Source organism: Aythya ferina (genome assembly GCF_964211825.1).
Source record: "Aythya ferina genome assembly, contig: HAP1_SCAFFOLD_96, whole genome shotgun sequence".
Lineage (NCBI taxonomy): Eukaryota > Metazoa > Chordata > Aves > Anseriformes > Anatidae > Aythya > Aythya ferina.
The window spans coordinates 270,447-281,540 of NW_028181422.1; the positions used below are offsets into that span (position 1 = coordinate 270,447).

General features: G+C 39.9%; 1 pseudogene across 1 annotated transcript; it reads left to right on the forward strand.

The window, feature by feature from the left end:
* Nucleotides 1-594: 594 nt before the first annotated feature.
* On the forward strand, nt 595-9,790 carry LOC311428586 (ubiquitin carboxyl-terminal hydrolase 42-like; annotated as a pseudogene). Its single transcript has 15 exons — nt 595-823; nt 1,568-1,768; nt 2,361-2,471; nt 2,631-2,733; nt 2,938-3,005; nt 3,162-3,232; nt 3,764-3,846; nt 4,765-4,876; nt 5,254-5,394; nt 5,589-5,689; nt 6,153-6,294; nt 6,975-7,256; nt 8,062-8,150; nt 8,685-8,785; nt 8,912-9,790. The product of its transcript is annotated as a ubiquitin carboxyl-terminal hydrolase 42-like (transcript).
* Nucleotides 9,791-11,094: the final 1,304 nt, after the last annotated feature.

The window sequence follows — 11,094 nt, forward strand, 5'->3', positions numbered from 1 at the left end:
TTAAAAGCTAGGCTCATTCTAGAATCACAACAAACCCCTCATGACTGGTGCAGTAGACAGTGAGGTAGAGGGCGAGCCCTGGAAAGACAGAAGAAAAGTAGCAGTGAGTTCTGGGTACCTTTGTGCAGACGAAACAGAAAAACGCAGGCAGTGAAGTAATAGTGTTCCGTTACTAATGCCAGCAATAGATAATTGCAACAATTATCTATTAGATCATAGGTACTAATTAACAGATAATTGCGCAACTCCGGAAATCAATAAATAACTGATTCCCCTCAGAGAATGTCTTCTACATTTTTATATTAAAAAGACTCCAGAGTTGTAATGGATTAAAATCCTACGGAAGGGAAAGAAATGGCATCAGCCACTAGTTCTGCAGAAGCGAAAAGTAATACTGATAGAGTTTAGATGGAAATTTTCACTTTGTGTGTTTAGTTTGGGGATTCTTTTTAAATCATTCATACCAGCGATTTAGTTCTTAAGGCTGTTTCTTTGAGATTAAGTGACAGGACTTCTGTTACTCTTTTCTTCTTGGAATGCTTCTTGATAGTCTTACGTCAGCCAGAACTTCTGTCTCTGTCGCAGATGTGAACAATGACCGTAGCTAAGAAGCCCAAATCTTCAAAGCCTAAAAAGCCCTCTTCAAGGCGGTCTGGCAAATCCAAGAAACCAAGTCCTAAAATACTGATGTCACGCACCGCCAACTGGGGCCGGATAGTGCCTGCAGAAGATTCAAGCCAAGTCTTTGTGGCCGAAGGACGTGGAGGTGCTATTTACTGTAGATCATCTGAAAAATCTAAGGCTTTTGCCCCAAGAGATCTAAGTAAGTGTGCGTTCTATCCTGCCTCCATTGTCTTCAAAGCAAAAGTAGAAAATGCAGTTCTTACTTGTTGCACTGCTAGAGAAGGGGACTACTGTGAAGAAAGACTTCAAAAGCGAATCCCCTAAGGCAACTGAAGTGACTGATGTTACAGAAATTAATTTTGATATATTTACAGTCAACAGAGAAATATGGGGAGCTTTTTGTAATGCACAGATTCCTCCATGTCTTTTCTGTTTTGCAGAGAAAAGTGTTTGATTGTTGCTATTCACAGCTTCCATTTTTCACAGGTTTTTTGAAGGATAACATTGCTCAGGAAAAAATCTGGTATCTGTAGGGGTACCGTCATTCCTAGTTCCTCGTTTTTACGTTTTTACCGTATAATTTCAAGTCTAAGTTTGTGGTTTAAGTTATAATAAGGAAAAAAACAGTAGTTGAGTTAATCAGGTTAAAGATTATAGATGGAGAGGAACTTGGCATTAGGTGCTACAAACAGAATGGCAGTTAGCCTTGCCTTAGAAAAATTAAAATGGTTGACTAAAGTTTTTTTTTTTTTTTTTTTTTTCCCCAAAACATTGTGTTGACCAGCCAATTTGAATTTGTTGGTATTAAAGCTGTCTGCAATAGGTTTTTCTTGTTTGGATTGTAGCTAGCTCCTCTAGGTGCTCCTGCAGAATAGTACTTTTTTAAATACCTTTCTTCGAAACAAACAAACAAGATCTCTTTTTAAATTTAACTTTCTTGCAGTCGTTAATGATGGAATTGCTCCGCCACAGAGCATTCTTTTTCCACCTGAGAAGATTTGTATGGATTGGCAAGAAACACAAAGTGTTGGAGTTGGCCTGTACAATCTTGGCAACACATGTTTTCTTAATGCTACTCTACAGTGTTTGACCTACACACCCCCACTTGCCAATTACATGCTTTCTCTTGAGCACAGCCAGTCATGTGAGTACTTTCTAACAGTATTTTGAATCTGTTGGATAGCTCTGAAGGTGAAAGAACAGCAGTGATTCTGTGAGATAAGCTTATTTGCCTGATTTTACCTGTAGCAGCTGGCTTTGAGCACTGTATTAGCAGTGGGCTCCGAATAGCATATGGAGTGCAATTAATGCACCATGTTTTATTTATTTAGTTATTTGTTTGTTTGTTTGTTTGTTTGTTTATTAAAGGATCATTTATTGCTTCATGGGAATAATGAAGTGCATTGGACAGTAATGCATTTGGTAGTAATTTTAGAGAGTAATACATTTTGCAGCCTGTGGAGTTCACATTCCTGTCAGCCTTTACAACTGCGACTTTGCAGTAGTCTTTTAGATTTCTCATCACAAAATGCATTTGAATACAGGCTTAGTGGATATTTTTCTTCTGTCAAGTTGTGTGAAATGAAATGTTACAAGACTGTTGGGACATTGGCATCTTGGGAGAATAGAATGTAGCAAGGAGAGTGGATATTGTATCTATAGTTTAAATTGTACTTAGATGTTTGTAGGTATGGATATTTCGCTGGACTGGGATGCTTTGTTCTTTCACTCTTCAGGTCGTGAACAAGATTTTTGCATGATGTGCACGATGGAGACTCACATTAACCAGGCCCTGCGTTGCACTGTTGATGCCATCGAGCCTACGCATGTTATCAGTAATCTCAGTCGTAAGTGGCTTCAGATGTGTTTCTTTTCGATAGCTTGTAATCTTCAAATAATTATTTGATGTGTCTAAGTGGTTTTAACACTCCAATGAAAAGAGATTTTAGAAATACAAGAATGATTTCATTTTTAAATGAGGTCAATACTATCATCTTCTTATTTAGGAATAGGACAACATTTCCGTTTTGGCAGTCAAGAAGACGCACACGAGTTCTTGCGCTATACTGTTGATGCTATGCAGGAAGCGTGCTTGAACGGAAGCACCGAGTAAGCATAAACAAGTTCACTTTCATACATTCTCTAGCACCTTCTAGTCCTTTATTTACTCTCAGAAATGATCTCTAGCACCTTTTAGTGCCTTATTTACTATCAGCAACGCAAGTCTACATCATCCTTGGTTTTCATCAAACTCTTTGAAGAGTTAACTCTGTGCCTTAAATCTTCTGAGGTCTGATTATAATTTATTTCCAGATTGGACAGATCTTCTCAAGCTACCACCATCATTCATCAAATATTTGGAGGATTTCTAAGATCGAGAGGTACTTGAAAAAATATTCCTGTCCTTAGAACTGATCTGTGTCTTTTGTCGGTAGTAAAGCAGTCTGTAGTTTGTCTAAAGTAGTATCTGTCAACAACTTGAATTTGGACAGTTAGTCTCCTTCACATAATGTTAAGCATTTATATTTTGCTTCCAGTGAAGTGCTTGAATTGCAAAGCAGTTTCAGATACGTATGAGGCATTTCTTGATATCACTTTGGATATAAAGGTAAGATGTTTTCTAAATATAATTCATGATGTTTAAGTACATGCATAACTTTCTAAATTAAACTTGTTTAACTTAAAAAACCAAACCACATATAATGTTAAAACATAAGAGCTTGGTGGTGCTAAGGAAGTGGATTGGACTCTGTCCTTCCGTGGAACCCATGTAAATAGTCTCCACATTTGCATTGGGTTTAAGGGGAAAGAATTCTCTTTCTGCAAAAATTATAATGCTGTCATACTTCTTTGTTGTTCTACCTCAATATACATCTAATTGTTAGACTGATGAATTTGTCCCCAGTATTGATGACAAAGCACACTGTAGATGCTGTGTAGGCAACTGGGAAAGTATTTGTTCCAAAGTCAAATGCCTTCCAGGTGAGGTCAATGCTGAGCATGCTCTTTCTGCCTCCTTCTTCACAGTGCTCCTAGTAGATCGCTTGAGTATGTTAGTAAGATTCTCTTATAAACTACTAGTATGTGTCTGGAATTTTGAATTACGGTGACTTTGCGCTCTTCTTTCTCGCTGCTCTAGGCGGTTTCGTCTGTTAGCAGAGCTCTGGAACTCTTTGTGAAACCTGAAGAGCTGGATGGAGAGAATTGCTATAAATGTAGCGAGTAAGATTTTGACGACTTAGGTCTTAATCCTAGATGTCAGTTTTCTATGTTGCATGACTCTGTTGGACTACCTCTAAACTTTGGATCTACTTACAAGTTTTGTGGAAGTTTATAAAAGACTTGGATTTTTGTTTCTTTGGAGGGGGGAAGTCTTGTTCATAGGCATTCCCTATGGGTTTGCAATTCTCTGGCTTGTATTTTGCCATCAGAATTCAAAAAGAGCTACTTTTGTTCTTTCTCTTTATTAGCTCTCGACAGTACTTTTCTTGATGTAAACTGCCCAGTTTCCGTTGTTCTCTGGGCTAGTGGCTAATTTTCACTGCTTACACCGTAGGTCCTACCTTGGAGCGGGCAATGTGTCAAACTGAACTATTTTGTTTCAAAGGATGGCAGATGGGTTCAGTGTCTTTCCAGACAAGCTCAGTACATGAAGACTTCCTACTGTTAAATGTCTCCCTCCTGTAGAATGACCATGTGTTTCTGTTGTATTTTTGATGTTGATAGTCGACCTATGTTGGAGATTATTTGCAATTTCTAGCCCTGGGGACCAAGGCTCTCTCGTTCCGCTTTCAGTATTTGTATTTCCCTTGAAAGCTGAAAGAATGTATCCAGGATTGGAGTTCAAATAGCCACTTTTGTAGACCAAGAAATGGTACCTTGCCATCCAACCTGGTCATACCCTTTTGTGAGAGATTCCTGTTCCCGCTATGCTCTGAGTTGTTGGGAAAATTGACCTTCTTCTGTGTATTAACAAACCTGACACGCAGTGCATGGGTTTATGAAAAGAAAAAAGACCAACCTATTATGCAAGTAAATATCATTCAAATAGCATAGGCATGCGTGAGACATTAAAAGGAGTTTGTTTTGGGGGCGAAAAAAGAAGATGCCTTCAAACACTTATCTCTGCTTGTTTTTAAGGTGTAAAAAGATGGTTCCTGCATCCAAGAGATTTACCATACACCGTTCTTCCAAGGTTCTCACAATATCACTGAAAAGATTTGCAGATTTCACAGGTGGAAAGATCAACAAGGTATATTTACCACTGTAATGCAACTATATCATTGCGTAATGGGACATCCCCCAAAGCTGAAAGTTGTTAATATTTTCAGACAATAATTGTAGACTAACGACTATGGCTTATTCTTTCTCTTAATATCAATAAAGTTCCCGCTTGACAAGAAGCATATGCTTTCCTCTGAGAAGGCTGATTCATCAGGAAACAGTTCTCTGCAACTTCTAGTCTTAACCGTTGTTTATGGGAAGACTTATTTGTAGTGAATCAAGAAATATATTCGAGAAATATATTCTAGAAATCAATTCTAGTCTGTGTTTTTTGGAAGTGTTTTTCTCTGGCTAGTCCACGAAGTACTCTGGGATAATTTTTCTATCTTCTTGATGTCTCTTTAGGAGGTGAAATATCCGGAGTATTTGGACCTGAGAGCCTACATGTCGCAGTCAATGGGAGAACCACTGCTCTATGCCTTATACGCGGTGCTGGTACATCACGGTGTCAGCTGTCACTCAGGACACTATATATGCTATGTAAAGGTAGAAGTCAACAGCATTTCTAACAGGGTAAAGGTTGTGCTGGCAAACCAATTAAAGCATGACTAGCAGCTACTGTTTCTAGGGAAAAAGATTTCATTATATTTTTATTTGACATGTGTGTATTTTGTTCCTACCCGTGATTTCAATTGGAAAACGTGCAATTCACCTAAAGAAATCGTTGTCTTTATTTGCAGGCTGGTAATGGACTTTGGTATCAGATGAATGATGCTAAAGTAGTGCGTACTGACATTAAAAGAGTTCTTGGTCAGCAAGCTTACATACTTTTTTATATCAGGTAATAACAAATCTTAAAATGTGTTCAGAAGAGATTTACTTTCCTGTTATTGATATTTTTCTGTTTTGCAAGTGTTTTTCTTGCTATCCCGGGAGAAGATTATTATTTGTCTAATTCAGTTCTGTCTAACCTGAAATTCTCTGTGTCGTTTATTGTCTTTTGTTGCTTGGCCTTAAACTGCAGCACTTGTGTAAATTGCTATCTATGTGTTATCTGTAGCTGGCTACTTTAGAGAAGGAGAGAAATGAAGGTCATCTGTGGTGTAAGAATGAATTATTGCTCTGCAAGTGATAGTCTTAGTAGGAAGACTGTTCTCTACTTTTCAGTCTGTAGTCTTGGCGAAGCCTTCTGTGGAGAAGGCTTCCATATCGTATGAGCTGTTCCTCTAAAATGATAGGATGGGATTTAATCCAAGAGTAGGCTGAAAGAAAAACTAAACTACGATCACTGCTCTTTTCTGAAGGCGCTATGATTTGACACTTGGAGAACGTGCGTTTTACTTGCCAGCACCATCTTATCCCTGTTCATTCCCTCCTGGTCAGCAGGGGGCTAATAGTAAGCAGGCTGGATTTCTGGGACCACGACTTCTTCCTCATATGATTAAGGTAATTCAGGGAAGCGGGAGGGCAGATAACGGCACCAAACTGCTAGTGGGTTTGGGGTTTGGTGTGGGGTTTTTTGTTTGGTTTTCGGCATCTTAGTTTTGTTTTCCTTCCCACGCTGCAGCTTTCTTCACAGCCCTCATGCTACAGCCAGAGTCATTCAAACAGTGGTTACTGCTAAATTGTGCAGCCATGCGACTCCATTACTTTATACCTCCAAGACAGCTTTCTAAAGCACAGAGAGCTATGCTCTTTGACTATTTAAGCAGAGTGTACTAATCCTCAAATCATTTAAAAGAGGACTTGTTTTTCCTATCCTCGTCACTTTAGCTAAGACAGGGAAAACTAAATGTCTTATTCCTGAGCACCAGAACGATTACTTCAGGCTTTTCAGGGTATGTTTAAAGGGGAAAATAAATATATTTGGGAATAGCAGCAGGTAATGTTAAGTTGCTTGGCTGGTTTTCAAAGATGATGTTAATTTGATACCAATCTGCAGTAAACCAAAAGCAGGAATTGAATACGCTTATTGGACTTGCATTTATCCTTAAAGGGCAGTGTGTTTTTCTTTTTAGGTGTTAAGACCATTTGTAGAAACACTCAGTAGGAGAGTTTTGTGTTTCAAAATGTTACATGCAGTGTTTGCGTTAATCCATCTTGCAATTTCTTCTTTTTAAATACAGAATTCAAGCCGTTTAAATGGAAATGGATCCATAAAAGAGGACACAAAGACCACTGGTGTCACCCTAAAAAGGCCATCTTCAGCACCACCAATGGCCTGTGTTCAAAACCAGGCAATTACCAGGCCTTCAATGACTGATACGTCAAGAAAACAGAAGATCACCATCAGTATTCACAATAAATTGCCTGCTCGTCAGACTGTGTCACAGCCTGACTGTCTTAGCAGTGCTGTGGAGGATGAAGATCTCTACCAGGCTGTTCCTTCATCCACAATTACAAATTCGGTAATGCAAATGAAGCAAATGCAAACAAACAAAAAAGTTTCTGATGAAATTTTTGTGGAGCCAACAGTGAATGAAAATCCTAAACTCAGCTCTGATAACACAGTCCCTTATGGTGCAGAATCTTCAGGAAAATCTGAGGAGGAGTCAAAGGGCTTATTTCAAAGGAATTTGAAATGCAATGCAATGTCCTCTAATGGAATTTTGGTTGGAAAGGTAGTCCGTACATTGCAGCATTCCAATTCTTCCTGTCAGAATGCTGACAAAGGAAGATCCCAGCATGAGCTGCCAAAAACAGATTCACTAAATGGTGCTATTAGGTTAGTTACTGAATCTAAAGAAAACGGACTGAAACTTGATGATTCCACTTGCCGAGTTGAACCTGTTAAACCTTCTGAGATGTTCTTTTCTAAAACAAATGGATCGCTTGAAACATAGATTTGCTCCATCGAGAATTTCTCACCTACGATGTATTCGGGAGTGTTTATTGTGTTCCTAATTCAGGTGAAATACTGAGAAAACACAGCACACATGTGATCGTAAGACTTTGTGGTATTATCTCCTTAGAATTTGCAGACCTGAGCTTACATTAGAACTTGTCAACTTAAGCTCAGCTGAGATAAAAATTCCTAAGTTTCCTAAAGTAGATTTTGGGGGGTGAGTTGGGGTTATCTTTGAAGTGTAGATAATGCATACAACTCACAGCGGTCTTGCTTACCATTTAATGGAGACATTCTGACAAGACTAGTCCTCAGTACTACTACAAATAGTATTTTTTTGTCTGCTGACTTGTGCGTTTTAATTGCAGATGCCTGGAGCTATGCCTTCAGTCAATCGAGAAGTCATCACGGAGTCCTTCAGAGCCAGCCAGCTGAACAGCTTGTCAGAGGAAATGAGGTAAAATGAGCACAGTCTGATTAAGACAAGACTTTATGGAAGTTCGTTACAGTTTTATCTGTCTACTAATAGTATTTAATGGAAGGATTTAAATTAGTACAATTCCATACTGTGTGTCCAGTGTCACGAACAGAACTAATGATCAGCACTGAGCATATCACTCTGATGCAGGTTGGTGCCTCAAGGAGAACTTGTGTTCCTTTATAGAATGTTTTTCCATTTTTCTCCACTGTCTGGAGAAACACTGGCTGTTCCCCGCTCGCCCCTATGCCTTTTTTCTCAGAGCAGCAGGTGGAAGGAGACAGATGCATTTGCTTTTTTAGTGCAATGGCTTCAGAAGCAAGAGGGGAAAAAGCACTTTCTCTGGGAGCTGAAGACGGTGTCCTAATCACAGGAGAGGTTTCTAAATGGCATATCATTGCGAGGGTTCCTTTAGTCCGGAGGTTTTTGTTTGTTTGTTTGCCTTTGGAAGGTTTTACTCTTAATATTCACGTCCTTCAGCAGAAGTGAGAAATGGGTTTTTATTTTATGCAGTGTTGCGGAACCTCCGAAATCTCCTGGGAATGATGAATACCTCGCCCAGTACCAATGTGATGACTGTGGAGACAAGGAGAAAGCAAGAAGATCAAAAGAACGTGACCTCATTTCAAAAGAAACCGTTTTGTCCGGCAAAGAGTCTTGTGAGCCTGGTGAGAAATTGCGGCAAACTTCCTCTCTCAAGTCTGACACTGAATGTAGCTCTAACAATCTTTCTTCCTTAGCTATTGCAGATAGACGCCAAGATACAAAGGACAAGACTAAAACCACTGAGAAAGAGCATTACCGAAGCAAGAGGGAACATGCTCCTAGTGAAGAGAAGGAGAGTCAAAAAGCAGGTCCTTCCAGCAAGAGGAGGTGTTCTCAGAGCGTGGAATTTGTTGAGCAAAAGAGTCACAAGCAGGAGTACTGGGAGGGAAGCAGGTACAGATCTTTCCCTCGTGAAAGAAACAGCCCTGAGAATGGCAGAAGAGCAGTCAAATATTCAAAGTACAGATCTGGCAGCGGAGGAAGATCAGAACAAGGTAGCAATAGGTACTACCGATCCAAAGGGGAAAGAAGTTGGAGCAGAGAAAGATACTATCGAGACGAAGCACGGAGATGGGAAAGATGTGGCTATTACAAGGATTACTATTCACCTCATGCGACAGGAGACAGTAGAGAGAGAAAGTTCTCTCACGGCGATTCAGCCTTTGACAGATCGACTGCAACTTACTACAGCAGGTCACATAAGCATTATCATTACAAAAGCAGATGGCCTCACGGTTCCCTCTTGAGAGAGGAAGATGTACGTCGCTTTGGCACACCCCGAGCAGACTTGCATCGTTGCTCGGTACCTCAGCAACATTCCGGAAGACATTCTCGTGAAAGACATGCGCTTCCACCTGTGTCAGCTCATTTGGAGAACTGTCGCCAGAAAAATGAAACAGAAGGAAACAGAAAAAGAAAATATACCCGTGCAGAAGGTAGTGAAAGTGAAATAGAAAGGAAAGACAGAAAGATAGAAAAGGAGCTTTTAGGTGGTGAAAAAAATGCAAAAATATCACAAGTTCTGGAAGAAAAAGAAGTCTAAGGATAAACATGGAGAGAAGGATTCCAAGTAAGCAAGGATTCCGGCATACTCCGCATTTTTTATCCTAATTCTTTTCTGGGTGCTTCTCATGTCTTCCTTTTTTTTTTTTTTTTTTTTTTTTTTTTTTTTTTTCTGGTAGTTTCTAAGTTCTTTAGATAGCACCAGCTGGCTGGGGATCATGTTGTTAGGTTGATCAGTGAAGACAGGAAAGCTCTTGCTGAATTGTGTCAGAGCACTAGCTTTGGACCACATAGTTCGAATCACATCCGTACACCATTCCAGATTAGGTTAAAAGATTTTTTCTGCTTGCACGTATTCCAGAGCTAGCCGTTGTTAATGATCTGTGTACAAACCAGGACCTATGGTCCTTCAATCTGACAGCTTAAGTTTGCTGCATCTAAAGTAAGTTGCGTGTGCACAAAGCACCACAAAATAGCTGACATGCTGCAAATCATCACCTGTGGTAAAATAAATCAGGTTTCATATAGGCAACAAGTGCCACATCTTTTTTTCCCTTTTTAACTTGCATGTTTCTTTCAGACTTCATGATTTGTGTTTCTGTGCGCTCCGCTTTGACAATGCCAATCGCAAGCGTAAGAAAAAGAAGAAAAAGGAGAAGAAAAAGAAGAAAAAGGAGAAACACCAGGAAAGCAAAAGGCTCCTTGGAACACTTAGATCCTCGTTTCCAGAAGATAACGCGGGAGAAGAAGGAAGAATCCCATCCTCCAGATGGCTCTTCATGTCAGTAATGCAGAAGTGAGAGCAGTAAACAACCTTACAAGGAAGGGAAGACTTCCAGTGCAGGCGAAAGCAAGAAATACTGCTCCATCGCATCCAACGACTATACTAAAGGTAAGCGGCCACAGCGTGTGTGAGGAATTCCTTTTATATTAATCTCGAGATTATTTCAAACAGTCTTGAAGTGCTTGATGACTTAACAGTCTGCAGATTTATTATCAAATCAAAAAAAAAAACCCACTTGGTAGACTATTTTTTTCCCAGTTTTGAATGGCCACTAGGAAAGAAGGCCTGAAATAAAGAGGTTAAAGGCAAATGGTTTTCATTTGGTTTGATGATGAAGTGGCAAACAAGAGGAAGAGTTGCAAGCTCCCTTCTTAAATTCAGTCCAGCCAAGTAGGAAAAGTAAATGTGGACGGACAGCTGTATCTTGGCAAAGAAGATAGTAGGGAGCAAGGAGGTTTAGCAGTCAAGATGGAAGGTGATGCCATGAGGCTTAGAGGCTAGTAATGTTCTAATGAACATGGCCAAGTCTTGCGCTGGGCAGCCTGCTTGGGTCCAAAGCCTGCAGTCCTCCCCAAGATGTCGGCGAGGGGC